This window comes from Globicephala melas, chromosome 11 (genome assembly GCF_963455315.2).
Source record: "Globicephala melas chromosome 11, mGloMel1.2, whole genome shotgun sequence".
Lineage (NCBI taxonomy): Eukaryota > Metazoa > Chordata > Mammalia > Artiodactyla > Delphinidae > Globicephala > Globicephala melas.
This window is the reverse complement of record NC_083324.2, coordinates 80,736,562-80,763,770: the sequence shown is the minus strand read 5'-3', so window position 1 is coordinate 80,763,770 and position 27,209 is coordinate 80,736,562. Positions and strand designations below refer to the sequence as shown.

Genomic DNA, 27,209 nt, shown 5'->3' with positions numbered 1-27,209 from the left:
TAGCGTTAGACAAAGGATTTTTCTGTTATCCCAAGGAAAAGCGTTACAGAAAGTCGAGGCTAGGAAATAAGTGGTAAAGATTTTTACAAGGAAATATGCCTTTTAAAAACTATATGTAATTTTTAAAAAACCTTCAAGGATTTGCATGAAATAACTGGCCATATGTGACAAAGTAACTCATTTGAGGTACCTGAAGGTGCCGGATTGGTGAGAGGAGGAACGTGCATCTCTCGGGTGGAGCCGAGGAGGCTGGGCGTCAAGGCCATCTTCCTTCAACTACAGGTGTCAGCCCGTTTAGTTTCCCTCCAAATCCCGTGCTGTCATTCTCAAGAGCACGGTCAAGATCTGTTGTAACAACCTTCCACCTGGAGCCTCTCAGGAGGGGTGTGGAGGTGGGAGTGCGGACAGGGAGCCAGGAACCTCTGCAGCTTCCGCCTCAGGAAATTTGGTGAGCATCTGAAAAAATCCAACCAGGAAAAAGGCTGTTTACTTCAGTTCCCCCCAATTTTTGTCCTCCTCTGTTCCTCTCGGACTAGGTTTTCACACTCAGGTACTTCTGAAAATCAGTTCGTAGAAGAGGTAACGCCTTCTCCCCTCTAACTCGGTCCCTGCACCCCACGGTGACCCACCTTCCCCGCAGCTCCCAGTCGCATCCCCTCGGGGACGAGCAGAGAGCAAAGCTGGAGGGCTCTGGACCACTTCGCGGCTGCGCGCCCCCAGAAGGCCCCGCGTGGGTGGGGGAAGGGCCGTGGGAGTCGGGATGAGTCCCAGTTCCCGCCCCGCCCCAGGACAGGCGGGAACTGGGATCACTGAGGTGATGCGGGCAGGGAGGCCGGGACGGGAGAGGGGAGACCCGAGGACCAGTCCAGACTGCGTTCGCAGGGTCAGAACCCGCAGGACCCGGGTGGGTACGAAGACGCGCATCACGCATCCCAGCCCTGAACTTTGGGAATTCAGGCCATAAAAACATCGTCAGAAAAACTGTGGGTCTATCGCACAGATGTTTCTTTCCATAGTCTTTTACAACAGGGTCTTTATTAAAAGGTCGGGGCTCGAAGTCCAGGTGGTTAGGGATGCGGGGGCAGTGAGTGGGGAGGGGAGTTCGTCTGCTTTCAAGTTGCGGACAAGAAATATAACTTCTCTCCGCCGACGCCTAAACTCAGCCGGCAAATCTGAGACTCATCTCAGGGTCGTCACAGTTCCAAAGCCAGGTCGGCCATGGTGATTTTCAAACGTTTTCTCAATGGTTGATTTTTCTAGACTCTAATGGATTTATTCTGTCTAACTCCTCGTTCTCATGAGAGACCGCACCAGAGGCGAAACTCGGGGGTGCTGGGTCCGGGTTGGACGGACAGAGGGGCGACCACCCGAAACCGAATTTTGCTCTTTCTCGGTAGCTGGGAAGATTCATTACAGCGCAGAGAATCAGGGAGGATGGAGCACCTGATATTTGGTGCGTGGGAATCTAGGAATAGTCTGAGCATACAATTTTAACTCTAATTTTGCCTGCTTGAAGGACGTGAAGTTCCCGACGAGTGTCTTTTGAAAGGGAGTGGAGAAGGTAATATACACAAAGTTCACACTGAATTTACTTTCCTTATATGTCTTCTGAGCATTAGAAATAGCTGTAAAGTAATTTGCTTTTTTTTTCCATGTACATAGAGGTAAATTGCCTAAGCGATCCAAAGCGTTGGGGGAGGGCGCTAGTCTCTTGGGATACAGAGATTCAAATCTCACCCCTGCCAATCATTTTTCTACAGACCTTTCCATAAAGGGGAGAGAGCCCTTCCAGTCGCTTTTTTGGGAGTTGATAATTTGGCAGAGACGTGTTCAGGGAAGCACTTTGTCTTTACCATACATAATAAATTAAGGTTCAGTTAAAAAGAAAAAACTTTCCCCATATTCCCCTCATTTTTCAGATCTTTGGTCAAGACTTGTAGTCCAAAAGGATAGACTTTTCTTTTTGTAAAAAGATTTTATGTTGTATATGTAACATTTTGGCAAGTCCCAAACCTGAAAAAGTATCAAACAGACCCTCCTTACCCCTCACCACCATGCCCCCGCTCCCTGCTTCCCAGTCTCCCACCTCATCTCCACCTCCCAGAGAGGGAGAGTTACAGCCTTACAGACGCACATACTCATTTTTGTGTTTCCTTCCAAGGACAAGTGCATGCATATAGCATTAACCCACTTTTTACTCAATGAGAGTATCAAACACACTCTTGTGCACCTTAATCACTTCTAATATCTTGGAGTGATTCCACAGGGAAACATAAAGAACAGGATTTTTGCTAAAGACAGGCCAAGGTAGAGGACTAGTAGGGAAGAGGGCTCAGAGAAGCCTGACTAAAGTTTGGTCAAAAAGGAAGTCTGTCAGATAATACACCTTGAGTTTGGACCCAGGTGGAAACCACAAGGGTCAGAGACTGAGGAAACAGAAAACCAAGGGGCTGAATTGTCCATGTCAGCCCTGGGGTCCTAGGAACACCTAATGGCTGAGCGGGGGAGGCACTGTAGCCGTGGTCATGCAGAAGACATGGTAGCCACATGGAATACTAGAGAGATTTTCCTCATTCATCCTTTGTCAAAATTTCAATACCTTCTGCTGCTTCTCCATTCCCTAGAGCAGTGGTCTTCAAATTTTAGCCTGTACTAGTATCACCTGGAAGGCTTTTTAAACCACAGATTGCTGTTCCCACCCACACCCTGGCATCCCCACCCTCCCCAACCCTCATTTATGATTCAGTAAGTTTGAAAGTGATCTAAAAAACTGCATTTCTAACAAGTTCTCAAGGGATGCTGTTGGCTGCTGGTCAGGGGACCATGCTTTGAGAATCAATTCCCTAGAGATAGAAGGCAAGAAAGAGAAAATGTTGACTGAGTGAGGGCCTCTACTGGGGATTGCTCCGAATAATGAGTTGTTCATGCAGGGTAGTAGATGGTCTCCATGGCCTGATTCAGATGTGCTTGAAGGATTGTCCATCCATCCCTACCTGCTCTGAGTGTTGGCTCCTAATGGCCCATAGCTGCCCCTTTTTCAGAGTATTACCTTCAGCTGCTATATTCTTCAGAGAATTTCCTTCAGCCAAAGGGAGCTGTCTCACATCGGTTATGCCCCTGGGGCTCGAGGGTGAGCCCATAGCTAGAGATTGACAGACATGAGTTACAAAAGGCCATCTCTCTTCCTTCAAGATGGAAATAATTATAGTGCAATTTACCTGAAGCTAAATTCCATCAGAAATTGCATCCTTACTTCTCTCTTTACCCTGCCCTATTCTGCTTCACTGATTTCCTCTTCTGAGACCACTCTCTCAGTAAATTATGTGTACCTGACTGCTAGTCACAGCTTCTGTTTTCTGAGACCTGAAGCCAAGTCAAAGAGTATTCACGAGACCACAGAGCAAGATTCAATGTGCTGGCTATGAGAGGGACTTTGGCTACTCTTTATCAGATTTGGGGAATCCAGCTTCCAGAACTAACAGGGGCACTCTCAAAGTCCAACAACCACCAGCGTCCATGCAGTCTACAGGGAAGATACTACATCTATGCAATAACTGTCATGGGGGAGACGGTATTGGGGCCTTACTTCCAGGGATGGGCTGCTTAACAAACTGGGAGTAGGATGATTAGAGAAGGTCTGAGTACTGGTTCTCTGAACTTTAGAACATCCCTGTCCTGTCCAGGGGCTCTCCTCAAAGGTTTTGTGATTAGCGGAGCCTTAGTGATTTTAGATGCCTACTAGGTGGTTTGTTGGGGTAGTAGATTTATGCAACAACACTAGTCTTAGATTCAATTAGCTCAAGTCTATCTAATTTAAATGATAAATTGTGGCAACCTCTGGTTCGAGGAAAAAATTTGCAGCAATAGTAGTGCCAGTAATGATGATGATGATCACCATGATAGCCACTGTAAAGATTTAAAAAAAAAAAACAAAAAAAAACTGCGGGGTTTCCCTGGTGGCGCAGTGGTTAAGAATCCGCCTGCCAATTCAGGGGACACTAAAATGTAGATGTAGAAAGCAATCTCATGGTAACTGGGGGGGGATAAATAGGGGGATTGGGATTGACATATACACACTACTATATATAAAATAGATAAGTAATAAGGAGCTACTGTATAGCACAGGGAACTCTACTCAGTACTCTGTAATGACCTATATAGGAAAAGAATCTAAAAAGTGGATATATGTATATGTGTAACTGATTCACTTTGCTGTACAGCAGCAACTAACACAACATTTTAAATCAACTATGCTCCAATAAAAATTTTAAAAAAAGAAAATTGGAAGGTTAGGATTCTTGATTCATTTCTATTTCCTGTGTCTTCTCCTTTTTCCTGTGCTGCTTTTCCATTAGATTTCCCGTAGTCTTACCATTAAAGTACTGAAAAGTAGAGAGAATTATTGAGCACTGCCAGTAGGGCAAGACTGAATTAAAAGCATCATAATGATGTTTTTGAACCCATTAATCTGTCAGTCACCCCAGAAGTCTCCAGAATAAGAAGCCTCTAGGTAGAATGTGGAAGGAAAATCCTGACAGGGTCTTGCAGGGTCCCAAGCAGGCACTTACTTGAGCCCCAAAAGGATCTCTGAGGTTTTTGCTGGTTCTTGTTTTCCAAATTGGTAGCAGGGAAAGCCCAACACAACTACACCAAAAGGCTTCAGCTCTTCCTGTAGTGCATTCAGTTCTGTAAGTAGAGAGTGAACTGCATGGATAGCCCGGCCAGCAGCCCTACCTTGAGCAGTAAAAGACTACTGATTTATCCACTTATCACATGAGTAAGCTGAGGACTATGAAGGGGAAGGTTCAAGATTACAGACATTGAGGAAACAGAGCAAAAAGCTAGAACATAGGTATCCAGAAGCACATCCCGATAGCTGCCATTTTTCTTGTGCGATAGCTCCCATAAATGGCTCTTCATCATCCAATAGGAGCCCTCCTTTAAAAGCACAGATTGGTTAGTACTCTGTGTGTGCGTGTTGGGGGGAGGCGGGGTTCTGCTTGATTCTGAAGAGAAGTCAGATTTAAATGCCATTGCCTTCCTTAGTTGATGGATTGATTGATTGATCAAAAATGTTTTAAGGAAAGGCAAACAAAATGGACATGCTACCCCCTTCCTCTCACTATGCCCCATGATGACACAACCTGACACTCCAGTCACCTTCCCAGGAGCACTCTTTGGTGCTCTAACCTGGGAGTTGTTGAGGGAATCAGTGAGATGCTAAGCTTAGCTCCAAAGCATTCTCTACCTTTTTGTCAGTTCCAGTGACATAACTGATGTCATTTCCCTGGAACACTCACTGGGATTCTAGGCTACAAACTCCAAACTGCTCTTTACCACTGCCAGGAAGCTTTCCAACTCTCTGTCTGGACTTGTACCATTATTTCCAACTTTAGCCATTTTCAGTTCAGATTTACTGATTCCATGACCAGCACCAGCCAGTCCTATTCAGACTCAGCTCTGTCTGCTGGCATCTCCCCCAAGGACCTCTTCTTAAAAGGAAGTGCTTTCTTCTCTTTATATATTTATTCAGTTACTATCCCTTTTATCTTTAACCATCAAGAATATTTCTTTCTTGAGCTTCCCTGGTGGCGCAGTGGTTGAGAGTCTGCCTGCTGATGCAGGGGACATGGGTTCGTGCCCTGGTCCGGGAAGATCCCACATGCCGCGGAGCGGGTGGGCCCGTGAGCCATGGCTGCTGAGCCTGCACATCCGGAGCCTGTGCTCCGCAACGGGAGAGGCCACAACAGTGAGATGCCCGCGTGCCGCAAAAAAAAAAAAAAGAATATTTCCTTCCTGTTGCGGAAATACCCAGCAAACTTTGGTTCATTTGGAGTAAAATTTGAATGAGATGCTCTTTATAATTCTCATGAACTAGTTTAATAAATTATAGCACAGCAATACAATGGAAAACTATATCCTTTTTTTTTTCTTTTTTTGGTCTTGTTCGTTTTTTGGCTGCATCACATGGAATGTGGGATCTTAATTCCCCATCCAGGGATGGAACCTGTGCCCCCTGCAATGGAAGCACAAAGTCCTAACCACTGGACCACCAGGTAATTCCCTGGAAAACTATATCTTAAAATGAATGAGGAAGCTCATCATGTGGTGACACGGAATAATGTCAAAGATATTTTATTATGTTAAAATGCACTGTGCAGAATCATTTGTGTGTGTGTGTGTGAGAAAGAGAGAGAGAAAGAGAGAGAGGAGACAGAGAAACTGATTTCTTGCATATGCATTAAAGATTTATGCAGGGACTTCCCTGGTGGTGCAGTGGTTAAGACTCAGAGCTCCCAATGTAGGGGGGCTCAGATTTGATCCCTGGTCAGGGAACTAGATCCCACATGCCTACTGCAACTAAGAGTTCACATGCTGCAACTAAGGAGCCCACGTGTCTCAACTAAGGAGGCTGCCTGCTGCAACTAAGGCCTGGCACAACCAAATAAATAAATAAATAATATAATAAATATTAAAAAAAAGATTTATGGAAATGTACACCACAAACTGATAACACTCGTTGCCCAAAGGGAAGGGACTGTGGAAGATTTCACTGTAAAGCCCTTTTGTACCTTTTAAATTTTGAATCCTGTGACTGTATTACCTATTCAATAAGTTTAAACTAAAACAGATATAAAAGCAGATTTACATTCCATGGAACTTCTGTTTACACCTCACAACTTTTTAAGCTTACCATATTTTTCAAGCTTAACTTTCTGAAGGGAGGAAAATCCCCACTTGCTAAATGATACTAAACTGTTGTTTAGCCTCTTATAATTAGATCCTGAGATTTTTATAAAAATTAAAAAAGTAGTATTTAGCTTTTCAGGTTTTCCCTAGAGTTGATTGTACATAAAAATAATAAATACAATGTGACTCCCAAATTCTTTTAAGTGTCTTGATCTTTTCAAAATCTGTAATTTGAGAGTATCTTTTTATGCACAATTTCAACATTAAATTGAAAAGGTCTTTAGCTTCTTTTGGTAAATGTGAATCATTTGGTTTTTGTTGTGCTTTGGTGGAGGGGGTATTTTAATATAATTTTTGCCTGAATCAAGCAGCCCCACTGTCTTAGTCCATTCAGGCTGCTAAGACAAAATATCAGACTGGGTGGCTTGTAAATAAATAAATGAGAAATTTATTTCTCACAGTTCTGGAACTTGGAAGTCCAAGATCACGGTGCCAGTACGGTAGGGTTCTGAACAAGACCCTCCTCCAGGGTGCAGACTGCCAACTTCTTCCTGTGTCCTCACATGGTGGAAGGAACTGGGGAGCCCTGTAGGGTATCTTTTGTAAGAGCATTAAGCCCATTCGTGACGGTTTTACCCTCATGACCTAAGCACCTCCCAAAAGCCCCACTTCCTATTGCCATCACACTGGGCATTAGTTTCAATATATGAATTGTAGGGGGACACGAATATTCAAACTGTAGCACCGCTGAATGTTAATTTTCAAATATCAAAATTTGGTGAACTGGGACTTCCCTGGTAGTCCAGTGGATAAGACGCTGTGCTTCCATTGCAGGGGGCCCCGCGTTCGATCCCTGGTCGGGGAAATAGATCCTGCAAGCATGCCACAACTAAGGAGCCCACCTGCTGCAACTAAGGGTCCGAATGCTGCAATGAAGATTCCGTGTGCCGCAACTAAGACCTGGCGCAGCCAAAATAAATTAATTAATTTTTAAAAATTTGGTGAACCATATATCTTAGAAGTGAGATTGCAATATGCCTAAATTTAAGTGGTGTTTAAAAAGGAGAAAATTGTTGGATTTCTTATTATTGGAGCGCCATTAAGACAAATTGATAGGACTTTGTATTTTTGATCAGTTGACTAGATACTGATGTCAATATGTGAAAAAAATTTCTTAAAATTCATTCATGTATTATTTTGATCCATTTTTTGGTGGCACTGGTATAATTAATCTTTCGAATTTATTTGAACTTTTAAAAAAAGCTGAAAATAAAGTTCTTGGCATGTCAAAAACTGCATCTATCTCTAGTATAATCCATCTAAAACTTTAACCTTTTCTGGATCAGCAGGAATTCCAAACTCTTTCCCATGAGTGCACAAATAAAATGGAAAATCCACCTCAGCCACCAAAGGTTGAGCCAAGTTTGGAAAGATGAAGCATTTTCCCAAATAGCTCTCACTCCAGTTAAATACTATGTAGATAGTAAACTACATTTCCTCTTCTCTGCCATCTGGAGAACACAACGGTGTTTTCCAAAATATCAAAGATCAATCGTCTTTCCTGTTACCAGAAGTCACCAGTGAGAAAGATAAAATCAGCCCCTGAAAGCTAGATTCTGGCCTGGGAGTCACAGCTAGGGTTTGGTGTTCTCCTGTTGAACATAAACAGTTTCACAGAAGATCAGTACCGTACAAGTGACCATGATGAATCAAGGCAAAAACAAGGACCACTCCATAATCGTGTTTGGGTTTTTGTTTTTCTTTTTTGGCTGCGTTGGGTTTTCGTTGCTACGCACAGGCTTTCTCTAGTTGTGGTGAGCGGAGGCTACTCTTTGTTGCGGTGTGCGGGCTTCTCATTGTAGTGGTTTCTCTTGTTGCAGAGCACGGGCTCTAGGCACGTGGGCTCCATAGTCGTGGCTCATGGGCTCTAGAGCGCAGGCTCAGTAGTTGTGGCACACGGGCTTAGATGCTCCACAGCATGTGGGATCTTCCCGGACCAGGGCTCCAACCCGTGTCCCCTGCATTAGCAGGCAGATTCTTAGCCACTGCGCAACCAGGGAAGCCCCTTAATCATATTTTAACCACACAATACATGAACATTATCCAGATCACAAAAATGACCAAGCATCATCCTATTCTTACCAATCTAAGTGATTGCTGTTTCTTTACCCTTGCTTTATTCCTCCTACTCTGTAGATATGATTTATTAAGATACCCAGTCATTGGCTTCCCCCAAATCACCTAACACAAGCCGAGATCCTCAAGTCCTCAAGTCCGTTCTAACATCTTCTTACTGAGAGCCCCATGGTTGTCTACAGTATATGTCTTCCCGCAGAACATCGAGGAACAAACTCAACTACAGATATGTTCCTGGTGGTCTTTGACTAAATCTTTGGGAGAATCTTCATTCTCACATCTGGAGGTAATTCTCCTGGCATTCTAAGGAGCAGAGAGCAGTGGCAGGATTTAGGGGAATAGAGTCACATGATGATCAGCTATCCCCCCCGCATCCCCCTGCTTCCTCCTAATAACAAAGTAGCAAAACCTTCTGGACTTAGAATATGGTCTTCTGACAAAGCTAGTTCCAAGAGAGGTGAAACATGCATTCTTACCAGGATACTGAGCTGCCAAGCCTCAATAGGTGGCCACGTTGACAAAGAGGACGTGCTTGCCCGCATACTGCTTGAACTGGATATACTCCTCGCCATTGAGGGTGAGGGCTCCATACTCACAGATGGTGCCTGTCACCCCCTTAGAGCAATCCATCTGGAATGTGACACAAATAACCATAATGATGCAATGATAAGACAAACGATAATCCCCAATATCTGTGGACTTTTTTTAAACTCTAAGAACTGAAGAGAATTTTCAAAGTGATATTTTTAGTTATGGCTAATGCCACAGGTAGAACTTATATCTTCTAACTTACAATCTTTTTTTTTTAACGGTGGGACAAGCACTTTATAATCCTCTTCCCATTCCTGGAATAGGAACACAATTTCCCTCCATTCTCCGATCTACAATTTACCTGCACTCTCCTCCACAGCCTAACACCACATTCCAGTCATCCCACCCCTTCGCAAATATTCTTAACAGATTTTGGTAGAGTTTCTCATAACAGAAATATGTTTTACATAAATTTCTCACCTATATATTCTTACATTGTAATTTCCTTCCCCCAGAGCCCAGCAAATAACTTCTTCCTCCTCTGGATCCCACTGAAGGCACTTTCCAGAGTTTTGTTGGTGGGAGCTCACTGGTACCTACAGAATTCATCCTCGACACCCCTTTCTTCTTATCTCTATGTGAAACAGGAAGCAAAGGGAAGAGACTTCCTACGCACAAGCATGCCAAGGGAAAGAGCGAACAGGACCTGGAGCAAAAAGCTAAAATGCTGTTATCTGAGGAGAGGGACTCCTGGAGATGTGGAGAAAAGGCATAGAATTTTAGAGTAATTTAAGTGAGTTTCAATTACTCTAAAATTCTATGTACATAAATGTCTGCCCCATGCAGTGAAGGAATTGTTTGTGGGTCAGCTCCTGTGGGGAGAGTGGGGCAGAAAACTCTTTTATCATTTTCTAAGCCTGTTAGTTCTGTCACTAGGATAGCAGGCGTAGCTTCCCCTTCACTATCCTTGGAGAGAAGGAGAATGACGTAGGGCAGGCACGTTCCCTGTGTTCCATACATCCATACACATCTGTGCACAGACATTAATCCAAATATTTGAGAGTATTAGCCTAAGAAAGCCACCAAGAAAGGGTTGTCATCTATGTGCCTGCATTCTCTTTTGCGTTCATGCTACCTCAGCTCTCTGCTGAAGAGTTTCTAGCATTTGCCTTTCTTTCTGGTACAATTTTTTTTAAAAAAGTGGAAATCATCCTGTGAGCTGTCATTTGTGTGCCTCCATTTTCCTTGTCTTCATGCTGCCTTAGCTCTGGGCTCAACAGTTTCCAGCTGTCTGTTTCACACATGGATATCACCCTGTGATCCAAGCTTTGTTTCCAGGATGCCACATCACCTCCCCTGAAATTAAAATTGGCCAGCAACTCTCTGGGCCTTTTGTGTTTTATTATTCCCTGAAAAAGAAAAAACCCCTCTCCCAACCCTAAAACTCCTTAGGGCACATTTCAGCACCAACTTTTTTTCCACCTGCCCCGAGGTTTCACCCTCCCCAAGAGCAACCAGTTCAGCCTCCCTCTAATCCAGTTGCTACGTCATGTCCTCTTTCCCGGACCCGCAATAGTGCCTGAGGTTCCAGACCAGAGTGGAGGGGACGGGCTCTGGGGTATCAAGTGGCCACCAGGGGGAGTGGCAAAGAGGAACGCAGCAAGAGCAGCCTGCGTCCTTGGCCCACTTTCGGCCCGGTGACCCAGCAGGCTCAGGGGAGACGATCCACGTAAAGAGAGTTTAGGAGAGCCTCTGCCTCACAGGACGGCAGTGGCAGTGGCAGATGTCAGTTTGGAAGGGCTGGTAAGATGGATCTCGTCCTTCGTAGAGGGGGAGAAGGGAGAACTCCTTGCATCCTTGGCGGCCAATTTAGTCATCACTAAATTGACTAAATTCCCTGCGGGACACTCACCTTCATCTATTGCTGCTTCGGGGTCGGCTGAGCGAAGCCGACCAGGAACAGTGAGAAAAGACAGTAGGCCCAGAACTGCGGGATCATGGCTGGAACTAGGAGTTGTAGGCGAGCCTCAGGTCCCCAGGGATCTCGGCTCCTTTTGAGCCCCTGGCAGGGACCAGTTTGAAGATGCGCCCTCCAATCGCAGAGCAGCATTAGCACATGGGCAACCGCCCCTTCCCTGCCACCCCGCTCTCCCTCCCCTTTCTTCTTCCCTCTCTCCAACCTTCCCCTCCCCCTCCCCCTCCCCCTCACTCCTCCGCCCACTCCTGCAAGCCCTGAAGGCTCAGAGCACCCAGTGCCTCCGGGTCAGGCCACCCGCTGGTGTTCTGGCACCCCGTGCTCTGGCAGGTGAAGGCGGAGGCTTCCCTCTTTGGAACTTGAAGTACTGTCTTTACCTTCTCCAGGCAGTTCCTAGGTGCTGGCTCTGCATCCAGGAAGTAAAGCCACCACCACTGAATCAGAATCTGCTTTTAAAAATTAAGATCCTCATGTAATTTACACACAAGCTAAAGTTTGAGAAGCATCGTCCAGATGACTATTAATCCTTTGTACTGTCCCCTCAGACTTTCATCACTTAGTCAACAGCACACTGTATTTTCTAATTATGAAGTCCAGATGTGGGGACCTGCATGTCTCAGACCCTTCGCCCTGAGATCTGTCCCCTGGAGAAGGGCTTGTTAATGCAGGAGTAACACAGATGATGGATACACATTCACAGGGGGAAGTTATCCAGGAGAAAGATCTAAACTGTGCATTAGGGAACTGCCTTGGGCTCGACTGAGCTTCATTCTCTGTAAATTATTGTAATCATCTCTACCCCACTTACTCCATAAAACTATTTACTGTGAGGTCCTAATAAGGTAACAATCTGAAAGTTGTTGCAAAGTATTTGAATGGGTGAAGAGTCAGAGTTGTTTCTCCCACCCCTCCTCCCTCCCATCTGCTCCCTTCCGGCTTTTCACTGCCAGCTCAGCTTTACTAAACTCCCTTGTTTATTGAAGTGATAACTTCTTCCTTTTCAGTTCTAAGCCCCTTGACAACCAGTTCCCTCCATCCGCCCTGCCTCTTCCAGGTTTGCACAAAAGCCTTTCTCTGCTCCTGAAACTTAAGTCTGGATGGGGTTGAATTCTCATGAACTCTGTTGGAAGATAAGCTTTCTGTTATCTCAGATTTCTTCTCAAAGGCCTATAATCTATGGCCTGACGGCTGATATCTGATCCAGCCAAGCAGGTCCTCGAGGCATTTAGAGCAGTCATGCAGAAGGCGTCCCTCTTTTGGCACAGACCTACACACATTCCCAAGCTCCTTGGCCTCTTGCCATTCTCATTTTTTAAAATGGCTGAACCTTAGACTGTGAAGCTATAGCGACCATTGAGTTCAATACCCATGATAAGGGTATTGACTAGCTCCTTATCTCAGAAAAAGCTAATGTCTCTGTACCTTAGTTTTCTTATCTGTAAAATCAGGGTAATAATAGTGTCTACCTCCTAGGGCTGCTTTGAGGATGGAAAAGAACTCAGCCCAGGGCCTGAAACATGTAAGCAACTGGAAGTCTATTTATCATCCACATGTTCATCTTTATGCATCAGAAAATTGAAGCCCACAGAGAGAAGGGACATCCCAAAGGTCACAGGTTAGTAATGGTGAAGTGAAAGCAAATTCCTGATTCTTACCATAGAACCCTTGCTCTGGTTCCACATGGATCATCAGTTGTTGTGACTAAATCTTCAATGTCTGAGGCGATTTACTTTTGCTCATCTTGCAATAACTAGCCCTTGAGTGGTGAGGAGACACTTCTGAATAGACCTTATCAGTAAATTAAATAGTCTAAAACCCCAACTTCCCATGTTCCTATTCCAATATTCCTAAGTTTTTGAGCACCCTGGGTCCTGGCCTCCAGTGATGAGAAGTGAAGGTACAGAGCACACACTGAGCAGGAGGAAAGGGGCAGACATCTCATGTCCCTGATCCCCCAGAAGGTATTTCAGGGCTACAATTCCCCTTCACTCCTCCTCCTCCGGAGCCATAGTTCACATCCCTATTAGCTCCTTCCAGGAGCTTTGCTTTCACCCCTTAGTTTGTCTCTTCACTTCCGTTGAGGCCAGGGCGGGCCACCCCAAAATATGCCTTAATGGCAGACTTTCCTGGTGGTGCAGTGGTTAAGAATCCGCCTGCCAATGCAGGGCAGACGGGTTCGAGCCCTGGTCAGGGAAGATCCCACACGCCGCAGAGCAACAAAACCCCTGCGCCACAACTGCTGAGCCTGCGCTCTAGGGCCCGCGAGCTACAACTACTGAGCCCACATGCCACAACTACTGCAGCCCGGGCACCTAGAGCCTGCGCTCCGCAATGAGAGAAGCCACCGCAATGAGAAGGCTGCACTCCACAATGAAGAGTAGCCCCTGCTCGCTGCAACCAGAGAAAGCCCGCACGCAGCAACAAAGACCCAACGCAGCCAAAAATAAATTGCTGTTGTTTAAAATATATATATATTTATATGCCTTAATGGCATGTTGATTATTTTGAATTAGTTACTTAAGAAATGATTGACGCAAGAGAGACACTTTGACCCTCCTCTCTGTCTCCCTGAAAGCAAGAAATAAATCTCCCACGTGAAAGGTACATTCCCTGCGTCTCGAGGCATCAGGACATGCTTATCACCAGAGAAAGGGAATTTGGGCAGAGAAGCCTGTATAAACAAACCCTGTTACTTCTTCAATTTACTACCCCAAGCCCAAACTCTGTTTAGATTTTTCACTAATTAAGCACCCAAAGCCTAAGTTTCTTTGTCTTGTCAAGTCCTCACATATTTATTGGTCTTTGTCTAGAAAGTATAAAAGCTGCCTGCTTTGACCACTTCTGGGGACCCATTTCTATAAGACCTCCATGAACACAAATTAAAATTTGTTTCTTTTTCTCCTGTTAATCTGTCTTGTGTTGATTTTATTATGAGTCCAGCCACAATAACTCAAGAGGGATAGGGGGAAATTTCCTCCTTCCCATACTTCCCAGATCTTCTCCAGTCTCTCTTCCTCCACACTTTGCTTCTATTCTATGACTTTTCTAAAGGTCAGTTTTGTTGACATCGCTCATATTTAAAATACTTTGATTCCTCCCTAATTCTTACACTTTCAATCTGAAATTCTCCCATGGGGCACTCATCTTTCCTGATTTGACATTAGTTAAATTTTCAGGTGTACCCTTCCCTCCATAAATGTTATGTTTCTGGCAGATTGGACTGTCTTCATCACTCAAAATCCACCTATCTAGGTATTGATTCTTGACATTTTAGGTAAAATCTGGCTAGTACTTTGGGATCATTCCTGAAAGATATTTTGACATTAATTGCATGTTTTTGTTCAAAATGATGGGATACAATTATCAAACAAGACCTCAGAGGTAACTCTCTGAGGCCTAAGTCACAAATCAGGGGTCTAGTGAGCTTGATGAGGGCTTGAACTTAAGCCATAGAGTCAGTCTCCCTGCCTTTCTCAAATAGCCTAGGGCTAGGGCAGAAGAGGATGGGAGACTCATCAATTTGTCTCAATCACTATTTCTTTGACCCAATTCTTTGACCCAAGCAGTATAGATGACATAGACAGGACTCCTAAGAAGAGAAATGGTTTGTACAAGGTCACAGGATGTTATGGGCTGAGTTATATTCCCCCCCAAAAGGTATATTGAAATCCTAACCTGCAGGACCTCAGAATGTGACTTTATTTGAAAGTAGGATCTTTGCCAATGTAATTAGTTAAGATGACGTCATAACTGGAGTAGGATGGACACCTAATCCAATATGACTGATCTCCTCATAAAAAGATGGCCTTGTAAAGGACGTAAAGAGATTGGAGTTGTGCTGCCACAAGCCAGGGGATATTTGGGCTTACCAGAAGCTGGAAGAGGCAAGGAAGGATCCTTCCCTACAGGTTTCAGAGGGAGCATGGCCATGGTGACACTTTGAGTTCAGACTTTAGCCCCCCAAACTGTGAAACAATAGTTCCATAGTTCTAAGCCACTTAGTTTGTGGCACTTTGTCATGGCAGCCCTAGGAAACTAATCCCTGTAAATAAGTCTCAGTTCAGAGATAAGAACTGGGTCCTCTCTGATTTCCGACAAGTTTCTTCCATTGCCTTATGTCTACCCCACATTCACCATAAAGTTCTTTCATTCTCAGTTTCTTTGATTGTAAAGGAAACAAAATTCTTTATTGCGTCCATACAGGCCTTCATCTTAGTTCCAGAATGAAACTATTTCTTTATTTACCTGAACCTCAACTTAGAGATTCAAGCCTCTGCTTGATTCTAACTGAAATATTTTTCGGATTTAATCTATCTCCCTAGGTACATGGACCCTCCTCTCAGGACTCCAGGATTTTCTTCTCTGGACTCCAGGGATTTTCTTCTCTGTTTTGCAAAGGAAAGACATAGACTTTAATTGCAGATCTGCCACAATTTTGTAATGCCATTCCATACTGTAAATGATATTTTTCATTTTGCCCTCACTACCAAAGTAGAAATAACTCAGGAGAGTAAGATTTTTCCCCCCTGCACCATGCAGCATGTGAGATCTTAGTTCCCCGACCCGTGCCCCCTGCACTGGGAATGCAGAGTCTTAACCACTGGACTGCCAGAGAGTCACTTGACTTCAAATCTAACTTTTTTTGTTTGTTTTAAAATTGCCTTTGACTTCCTTAAATCCATTAACGACACATAGTGGGAATTTGAGTCTGTAACAGGGAAGAACTAACCTAACTCCATATTGAATCTATTTCTTTAAGTTCTAGCCTTTGTGCTCTATAGCTAATTGCCTCCTGCCCAGCCTTGCTAACTCTGTACATAGGCATGTTAATCATAAATTGAATGTGGCCTGTAGCTTGAAGTATACAGAATAGTCCCCTTCCAGAAGCTCCACCTCCCATGCTTAACCTTTAAAGCTAAACTACTTTTGCTTAGCTTGTAGGTATACTAATCATTAGAAAGATAATTTTCCCTTGCTTGGTGACCACTCATCCACATAGAGATAAGGAGTTGCAGAACAGGAAATAACATCTGTCTTGTTGAAGATTTACAGGAGCATCATGGCCAACCCTACAGTGAACAACTCAAGAACAAATGATGACCACGTCCCCTCCAAGATCTGGCTGGCACCAGGAAGTCTGCAACAACTCGTCACCTCTTGACCTCACTTCCTCCCATTTCCCTCTCTTTGTAGCATAACAGAAGCTTGTATTCAAACCCAAACAAGATGGTTCTTTAGGGCATTAGTCTGCCATCTTCTTGGTTTGCAGGTTTTCTGAATAAAGTCTCTATTCCTTGCCCCAACACCTTGTTTCTCGACTTATTGGCCTGTTGTGTGACAAGCAGTATGAGCTTGGACTTGGTAACAAGGTGAATGATGTATGGTGTAGTTTCCTTTTTTGTAACATTTTTATCCATGTTTGTGTCTACTATTGCCTCATCCTTGAGGACACCTCAGATCCAGGCTGGCTGTGGCCCTTAATGTCTTCCTTAAGGCAACTTGCCCTGAAGTAAAGTATTCCTGTAGGCTCTGCCACTATTGCCAAAGTTTCCATCCTCATCTGCTCCAAGAAATAATTCTAGGGTTTGGTGAGACAAAAGGGATAATGTGTAAAGAAGAATGTATACTTTCCCAGGTAGGGCCCATATCTATTATTTCCACCTTAATGTACCAGGGAAGTGCCACTGTGTCCATGCACAGCCACAGGCATCTGAGACACCCACAGCACCTGCAAGAGCTAAGCAATTTATTTGGCCACAGAACCAGACATCCCCCAATAAGGCATAGTCCCAAAGTTTCTGTGACTCAGGCCTTGCTCCTCCCTCAGAAGGAAAGACTATGCCATCTCATCAAATACTGCAAACCACAATCCAACAATTAACCTGGGGGGTAGGAGTTTGGACTAAAGGATGACTGCTTTAAGTCCTTTCACATTTAATAATCTTTTAATATTTCCTCATCTTTTAATATGTTCAGATCTCTTGGTTATCTAATTTGACCAATTTTCACCTTGAGAAGACTGAGAAGTGAGAGTATTGACTCAGCAAACTCTAAAATTGTAGTGCTCAAGTATTGCAGCTTCCTTAATTCATGTATGGAAAGGCAGAGGCCCAGAAAGTGGAGTAATCGACACTTCTGACCTTGGAAAGCCTCTGTCACTGGACCAAGCAAATCAAGTTAGGGGCAACTGACAGAAGTGGGTCAAGTTTGACTTCTCCCACTTGATTTATTTATGTATTTATTTTTGGCCACGCCATGTGTCAAGCGGGATCTTAGAACCAGTGTTCCCTGCAGTGGAAACTCAGAAGCAGTTTAGATGATCCTTACTTCGAATGGTTCAACACAAGCTGGTAGGTTCCTGCACTTCTCAACAGATCTCAGGGCCAACTCTGTATTCTCTGGACAACGACCTCAAGAGGATAAGTCAGTAGAAACAAGTGATGCTAGGAGGAATTTGCTCCCAGAGGTAGAATGGGGGAGGAAATAGAGAAGAAATAAGGTAGTGATAAAGGGAGATGGGAGATAAAGAACAAAGTATGAAGGAGGAGAACTAACACGTATTGACTCCCTTCTTACTCTGTATCAGGCATATTTCTATAGATTTTCTTAATCATTACCAAAATAGCCATAAGGTTAATATTTTCTCCATTTTATAACTAATGTTATGAATACAAAGTAGAAATAATTCCCCTAAGTTACAGATCTGTGTCAAACTGGGACTCACATTCAAGTGTGTTCTGATCCAAAATCCAAAGTCTGTAGTAGCCTAAATGATAACATCCAAAGATATCTTATTTTAATCCCTGGAACCTGTAAATGTTATCTTATATGTCAAAGATTTTGCTTATGTGACTAAGTAAAGGATTTTGAGATGAATGGATTATCCTGGATTATCTGGGTGGGCCCTAAATACAATCACATGTATTCTTATAAGAGGAAAGCAGATGGAGATTTTACTATAGAAGACAGGGGAGATATAACAATTGAAGCTAGAGGTTGGAGTGATACCAGGAAGGAGTCACAAACCTCTTTTTATATTTTCCATAATGTGTTCCTTATTTCCTTCTGATCCCTTAACAGAAGCATCCTTTAATATCGTATTTCTACCAACAGTTAGTTCAAGGCATTCTAGGCTTTTCCTATCATGTCCTTCAAGATTATTCCAGCCTCAACCCATTATCCAATTCCAAAGCCACATCAATATTTTTAGGTATTTGTTACAGTAGCACCTGCTTTTAGGTACCGAAATCCATATTAGTTTCCTTTGGCTGCTGTAACAAGTTACCACAAACAAACCTGGTGATTTAAAAGAACAAACCTTTATTCTCTCATAGCTCTAGAGATCAGAAGTCCAAAGTCAGTTTCACTGGACCAAATCAAGTGGCGGCCCTAGGGGAGAATCTGTTTCTTACCTCATCCAGTTTCTTGTGTTTCTGGCTCTCCTTGGTTTGTGGCTGCATCACTGTAATCTTTGCCTTCATGGTCATATTGCCTTCTCTCTTTCTGTCTGTAGTCTAATCTTTCTCATAGAGCACTTAAGAACTGACAAGACGGTAACACACTACCAAGCCAATTGTGCAGAAAAAGAAACTGAACACTAATAACATTTTTTTCTCATGAAGGGCTAATATCTCTCCAGGTAGAGTTGAATTTCTGATTTGAAGGCCTCTTGCGTGTAGGGGGTATGTGATTCTCCAGACACCAACTTGGTGTTCAACAGTTCAATTCAATTCTGACACCAACTCCCAACTCTTCTCAGTTTAAGGGCTCAGTTTCACAAGATTGCCCCCACTTCAGGGACCAGTTGTAAATCCCAGCATGGGGGCACCCATCTACTAATTGATTAACTATAAATTGAGGGTTCCCACGACCCTCTCTTCACTTTTGATAATTTACTAGAATGACTCACAGAATTCGGGAAATCACTTTACGTACATTTACTGGTACATTATAAAGGATGTAACTCAGAGACAGCCGAATGGAAGAAATGCAAGGCAAGGTATGGGGGGATGTGCGGATATGGAATTTCCATGCCCTCTCCAGGTATGTCACCCTCCCAATGCTTCCAGTGTTTATCAACCAGGAAGCTCTCAAACCCTGTCATTTAGAGTTTTTTATGGAGGTTTCCTTACAAAGGCATGATTGATGAAATCAATGACCACTGGTGATTGAATTCAATCTCCAGGCCTTCTCCATTCCCTGGAGAGAGGGCGGGGCTGGAAGCTCCAATTCTCTAATTATGACTTGGTCTTCCTGACTAGCAGCTTGCATCCTGAAGTTATGCAGGAGCCCCCAGCCACCAGTCTTCTCATTAGCACGCATCCCACTCAGGAGATTTCAACAGCTTTAAGAAGCTCTGTGCCAGGAAGTGGGGACAAAGAGAAAATATTTAATTTTTATTCTACCACAAGGGTCAGACACCAAGTCCTAGGGTCCATTCAGTAAGAGTCTGCCTACCTTAAGCTATGGTCTGAACAGCGTAAACAGCTTGTCCTTACCTCTTGGTAAGGACAAACTAGAAAACACCAATCCACCCAACGACAAGCATATGCAAGGAAATTAGTCAGGGTTCTCCAGAAAAACAGAACCCATAGGAGAGAGATAGATAAGGAGGTAGAGCTATCTCTATTGGTTCTTTTTTCTAGAGATAAATAGATACTAGATCTATCTATCTAGCTCTCTATCTATCTAGCTCTCTATCTAAAAGGATTTATTATAGGGAACTGGCTCACATGTTATAGACTGAGAAGTCCCAAGTCAGGAAGCTGCAGTCAACAAGCTGGAGACCCAGGATAGTCAATTGTATAGTTCTAGTCTGAGTCTGAAGGCTTGAGAGAACCAGGAGAGCTGATGGTATAAGTTCCACTCTGAGTCTGAATCCAAAGACAGAAGACCAATTCAAAGACAGGCAGAAAGAGAGAGATTTCTTGCTTGCTGGGCAATGCATGGTCCAATCAAATTGACACATAAAATTAACCATCACAGTAAATGTATTACTAAGATTGACCATGTAAACATCTTTCTCTTTATATATTTATATAGGTAATATCTATTTATGTTTAAATATACCAGTGATATAACATATAATTATATAAACTATAAAAAATTAATAAACAGAAACCTCAATAGAGTTAGGCGACCAGAAGGGGGAGCTCTCACAGTTTGTGACCATAGCAGAGCCCAACAGGAAGAAGAAAAACTTCTTTTTTGGCAATTGAACTCAACCAATGAAAAGCCATGGATTCTTTGTTTACTGTAGACCTCCCAACTTCCTTTTCCTCTCTGTAAAAGTGGTCTCTTTCCTTGCCTGTGGGGACTTACACGTGGCTCACCACGGTTGCAGACCCTGAAAAGCAATTCTCTGCTCATCCTGAATAAACTCATCTTTGCTGGAGAAATATCTGGCAGCCTATTTGTTTCAGATCAACAACTCATATTTTAAACTCACAGCAAACTAAGAATACAAGAGACCTTTTCAACCTGATAAAGAGTATCTAACACAAGTCTACAGCAAATATCATACTTAATGGTGAAATATTTAATCATTACCCCTTGAAATAATACTCAAGGAAAGAATGTCTCTGCTACTACTTCAATTCAATTCAGTATTGTATTGGCAAACCTGGCCAGTGAATTGAAGGCAAAAAAAGGAAATTAAATGTACAAAGATTAGAAACAAATGAAACTACCATTAGCATACCTTATGAACATATAATTTAGAAAGAAACTAGCAATAAATTACTATAATTATGTGGATTTAGCAAAGTTGCTAGATAAAAGAATCAATACAAATTTATTATATCTATATATTTTCAGAAACCATTAAAAAATTAAACTTAATTTTAAAATTACATAAAATAATCAAATACCTAGCAGTAAACTCAGCAAAAGATGTACTAGGTCTTTATGATGAGAAATATGTTTTAACTGGCACAGTTTTGAAGAGCTCTAAATTAATTCTGTGGTATATTATCTTAATGGATTAGAAGAGTAAACACTGTAAAAATGTCAATTCTACCTAAACTATTCTATAGATTCAATGCAATCTCAACCAAAATCCTAACAGACATTCCTGAGGAATTTGGAAAAGGTGTTTAAGAAACTTAAGTGTAAATGCAAATGGACAAAAATAGTCAAGACACTTTTGAAGAAGGTGGGAGAACTTGCTTCATAAAATATCAAAATTCATTTTTAAAACTATATGTTAAAATCTACATTAAACATGCTTAACATTTCGTAAATATTAAGTTCTCTTTAAATATTTGGCTTTAGGCTATTATAAACATGCCAATTCAGATTTAAGACTAAGTTATCTCAGATAATCAGTCACCAATATCAAATTAGTAAGGTCAAACAAAAAGATTAGCTAAATGAACTGACCTTCATAGTCTGATGGGTATATATCCATTTCCTCCTGTGAAAATGTTTCTACTTCTAAAAGATCCTCATCAATATCTACAAATTCTTTTTCACTATCATCAGTGACAGAAATAATTTCATCATTGGTTCCTTTTATTTCGGGATTTTTTACTTCAGTGGGCATTCTACTGACAAAAATGAAGCAGCTAAATTATAACTCATTCTTGGGAACAAAGAGCTTGCTTTCAATTGATTCAGTTTATTGAAAAAGAACAAACTAAGCTTTCATGTTTATAAAGTCTTTGTTTTTTAACCATGTGTGGCACATAGTAGAAGCTCAATAAAAAGTTGTTCAATGAAAAAAAAGTACATTAAACGTTGTCTGTTTTAAGAATAAACAAATAGAACAATGGAAAGAAATAGAGAGCTCAGAAATAGACTTGTATATATAAGGACTCTTGATTTATGACAAAGTACAATGCAAAGTAATAGAAAAATAAAGGATGGTCTTTTAAATAAATAGTGATGATTCAATTGGATATCCATGGGAAGAGAAATTAAAACTTTACTCCTACCTTATACAGTCAGCCATCTGCAGTTGGTTAAATCGATGGATACGAAACACGTGGATACAAAGGGCTGACTGTATCCGTTGTATTGTGCTATTTTATATAAGGGATTGAGCAACCGCAGATTTGGGTATCCATAGGGGCTCCTGGAACCAATCCCTGGCAGATACTCAGGGATGACTATAACGTTCACAAAATTCTAGTCCATCCAAGTCTTTGACCTCACTTCCAAAACAAGAAATATAGGCACACCTTGGAGATACTGTGGGTTTGGTTCCTTCCAGACCACTGCAATAAAGTGAGTCACACACTTTCTTTTTTTTGGTTTCCCAGTGGGTATAAAAGTTATGTTTATACTATGCTATTAAGTGTTTAATATAGCATTATGTCTAAAAAACCAGTGTACATGCCTTAATTAAAAAATAATTCCGGGACTTCCCTGGTGGTGCAGTGGTTAAGAATCCACCTGCCAATGCAGGGAACATGGGTTCAAGCCCTGGTCCGGAAAGATCCCACATGCCTCGGAGCAAATAAGCCCGTGCACCACAACTACTGAGCCTGCGCTCTAGAGCCCACAAGTCACAACTACTGAGCCCATGTGCCACAACTACTGAAGGCCGCGCGCCTAGAGCCCATGCTGCGCAACAAGAGAAGCCACCGCAATGAGAAGCCAGCGCACCTCAAGGAAAAGTAACCCCCGCTCACTGCAAGTAGAGAAGTCCCGCATGCAGCAACAAAGACCTAATGCAGCCAAAAATTTAAAAAAATAATTAATTAATTAAAAAAAATAATGCTGTTGGAAAAATGGTGCCAGTAGACTTGCTCAACTCAGGTTTGCCACAAACCTTCAATTTATAAAAGTGCAGTAAAGTGAAGTGCAATAAAACAAGGTCTGTCTGTGTAGGGGAAGAATGACACTGTGAGGAAAAAATGAGACAACTAAAATGTGGGATATTTATCAGGACAACTGGACTTATAACTTCAAAAATGCCATAAAAGAGAAACAGTGGGATTGTTCTAGATTTAAAATAAAAGATACAAAAAAGACATAATCAATATCAAAACATGAACCTTGAATGAACCCAGGTTTGAAAGAGAAGTTATAAAGTCAGTTTAGGAACTATTGGATAAATTCGTTGTTCTAAATCTGATCTGACTGTAACAGGGATAGAGGCTGTTGTAGGGGCAGAGTTGTGGATGTGTCTAGCCCTGGCCTTGTGACTTGGATGAGGCAGTCTCTCCACTTTACTGAGCAACTTCTTCTCATGTATACAGTTGTGGCCTGGGAAATACGAACCATAAGATACATTAGAGCTTAAAATTTGTAAAATTTCTGGCTTCCTACTCTTGTTTCCCAATCTTCTAGGGGTAATAACTGATCAAATCAGTTTTAAAGGTGACCAGAATCATTCAAAACTGATAAAATAAACTAAGAATGTCAGCCTTAGAAGGGACTTTGGTGATTTTGATATTTTCTCAATGTCCCACAGTTGTATTGAGTTGGTGATGGCTTGCAGTGTGTATTGGTGAAATGGGCATATTTATTCTTTCTCTGGGAGCAGCAAGGGCCTGAGACACAGACTGGAGAATTTCCAGGTGGGAGGGCATCTGGGTTTGAATGGTGTGGGTTACTCAAATTCCTGTGGTTGTGCATGGACACAGAGCTCTCTCTCCCACGCCCTCCCCCAGCCCATTAAGACTGAACAGACAAGAACACTGCCTAAGGGAGTACACATCCTTCCTCTCACTGCCTCCCCCTGTCCCCCTCCCCCAACCTCCAAGAAGCAGAATTCTTCCCGTAGCAGGTTGGAGGAGGAAAGCTTGGCATGAGTGACAGACACTTCAGAAAATCTGAGTCAGGACCAGCTGTTTCAGTGAAGGCTCAGGGCCAGAATCAGCCTGGACCAGAAGTGAGCTTCCTTATCATGTTTGGGGAAGGAGGTCAGAAGGTTAAGAACACATGAGGATGAAAATTAAATGCAAAAGGACAGTGGTCTCTCTAGAACTTCCCTTCATTTCCAAACGTATATTTGATTGGGAGTTGAACCTAGAGTAGAGAGGCAAATGGATTTGAAATAAAAACTCTAGTTTATGGTCTAGGTCTACACTATTAATGAGACTTTGCTTGTCACTTCCCCTCTCTGAACCTCACTTTTCCATTGAAAATCTGAGCAAATAATGCCTGTTCTACCTTTTTAACTGGCTGATTGTGAAGGCTAAATGAAATCCTTGATGTGAAGGAGATTTGTCAACTACAAATTCTATGTAAACATAAGCAATATAACTTTAAAATGGCAGCCTTAGGAGTAGATCCTAAATTTCACACTTGTAACCCACACTTGCAACACAGGAAAATCCTGGAGACATGAATGGGGATCACAGATGCCAATGGAGATTATCAAATTCAGGGAAAATATCCAAGTAAAACTAAATGGTGGACAAAAATCTCTAAATCATATTTGGGTGGTTGCAGAGGCTGTGATTGAATCTGGGATGAAGAGGTGGACTACATCTCAGAAAAAAACTGAACCTGTTTCCTCTATGATCAAAGGAACTAACACAAGAAACTTGGTGCTGATTTTTAGGTAGGATTAAGTCATTAACAGAGGCTAAGACAGAGAATCTGAAAGGCTTTATTTGACTTTAAACTGCCACCCACTAGCTATGAGCAAGAAAGTTATCCTCATGAGAAACCTACCTCGAGGAAAAACTGGAGTCCGACTGGGGAAAATAGGCAGTGCTTGAGACATGTTGATTTTTGCCATTCTATTTAAGATTATGGACGATTAGCAATTACAGGATTTTTAAAGTCAGGAAGTGGCAGTTCTTATTGTTTAATTTAAATCTGGACTGGTTTGCAGACTTAATCTATGGCTCAGGTGACAAACATTTCAAACCTAAAATCTTGTTTCGTAAAAATTGATAAAATTGCATTCCCTGTCCTTTCAATGGAAATAAATACATAGATAATTTGGGGCAGGGAAGGAGGAATCCCCAAGTAACCAGTGTAATTGACCTCCAAGACCAAGAACCTAAATCCAAAGTGTTTCAAGGAATGGAGAGTATTTAGCTTGTCTGAAGAATGAGTTCACAGGAGGAGCTACTGAGAGTGAAGATTGAGAAGGAGGCTGAGGTCGCATCAGGAGCAATTTGGATACCATGCTGGAGATTCTGGATTTGATGCTATAATAAATTAGTTAGCCTTATTGGCTCACTATCGGTGGAGGGATATCATCAGACAAGTGTTCAGCAGCTCCAGTGGCAGCAGGTGAAGGAAAAAGAGCATTGAAGGGGAAGAACTTGGAAGAGAGAACACATGACAAGTAGGAAATTATTTCAGCATTCCAGAAGGGAAATAACAGGAATTTGACATGTGGCTCTGGTAGAAGGTATGAAGAGAAGGCAGCAGTTATATGATACAGTCAGGTAGACCATGACAGGAAGTGGCCCCATGTAGCCCCTTGCTGAGCATGAGCTCCTAAACCTTTTCTTCTCCAGGTCAGAGCTTTTGTTTCCAGGGAAACTAAGACAATGGGACACAGAGACTTGGGAAGGCAGAGATTTTAGGCCACTTGACCTGATGAAATTTTCTCTTCTACTTTATGAGTTAGTTATTGTGTGATGAGCAAAGATAAAGTGACTAAGAAAGTAAGGAATTTGTAACAGCAAGGGAGAAGCAGTGTGTAATTCCACGTAACTTTGGATAAGTCAGTTTTTCTATTTGAGCATCAGTTTCCTCATCTGTTAAATTAACGATGGGTGTTTACCTTGGGCTAAGTCCAGTGCTAAGAGTTTAAATGAATTATCTCCTTTATTTTTTAAATTAGTCCGATGAAGTTCATATTATTCTCCCAATTTCACAAATGGGACCAGAGGCACAGAGGGTAACTTGCCCAAAGTCACACATCCTGGGAAGGATGAAGGAATTGAAGTACACTATTTTTGAGGCTTGATATTTTAATCTCCATAGTTCTTGAACTGTGGCTGGGCAAAGTATCTGTGGGTGGGAAGGGGCCACAAAGCAGAAAACCTGTATAGCTGCCCTAAAGGGCTTTGGGAGCTTTGTGGCTGGACCAGCAGTCATTGTTTTGGGCTCCTCCCTCTAGATTAGAGGCCTCTGAGAAGAGGTCAGAAATCTGGGATAACAAAAATCTTCTGTTTTCCAAGAGAATTAATGAATACCCAGATTCCACCAGCAGCAAGAATTAAACCCTACTCTGACTTCAGTTTTAAGGAAGGGGAGGCAGCTTTTTACGTGAACCTGGAAGAAGGAGGGGGTTGGTTGGAAAGGAACTGAGAATTGGAGGGGAAGAATTTATCTTTTCAATAAACGTGGGAGTAAAGCTGAGCTGTCAGCCCAAATCCTGTGGGAGGAGGAAGAAGAGTGTGGGAAGAGTGGTAAAGGCAAACAAACCCGATACTCTTCAACTAATCCAAATATTTTTCAACATCTCTTTGTTATTTATCTCGTTACAGCACAGTTAGTTGCTGAATTCACCCCTTGTAATTCCAAAGCCCTAGGAACCGCATTCATCCTTGTTTTAGTCATTTTGCCTTCTAAGTCATCAGGCAACAGTTTTACCAAATGTTTTGTTGCAACAGAACAAATGTTGCCAACTTTCCATTTTGTAGTAACTGTTTCCTTGCCACTCCTCCTCTCTGAGAGGTAGGAAAATGGGAGTGGATAGGGGACAAAAAATTTTTTTAATTAATATAAGAAGAGAATCATTGCATAGCCTAATGATGATAAAGTGCCATAAATTTAAAAGTTTGATTAATTCTACCCTTTAAATCTGAGATTTAAATGGAAAAAAAACCAAAATAATTTTTTAAACTTCAAGGAGCTAATAATCTGATGAGGAATATACAACTGTTTCAAGAATAAGAACACTATGCACATTAAACATATTTTACCTATAGGCAGAGAGGAATCAAAAATCATTGAAGTT

The 27,209-nt window shown here is 42.3% G+C and overlaps 1 pseudogene; it reads right to left on the bottom strand.

Annotated features, from left to right (window-relative positions):
• Window positions 1-258: 258 nt before the first annotated feature.
• On the bottom strand, window positions 259-11,377 carry LOC115848799 (glutathione peroxidase 6-like; annotated as a pseudogene).
• Between the last annotated feature and the right edge of the window lie 15,832 nt (window positions 11,378-27,209).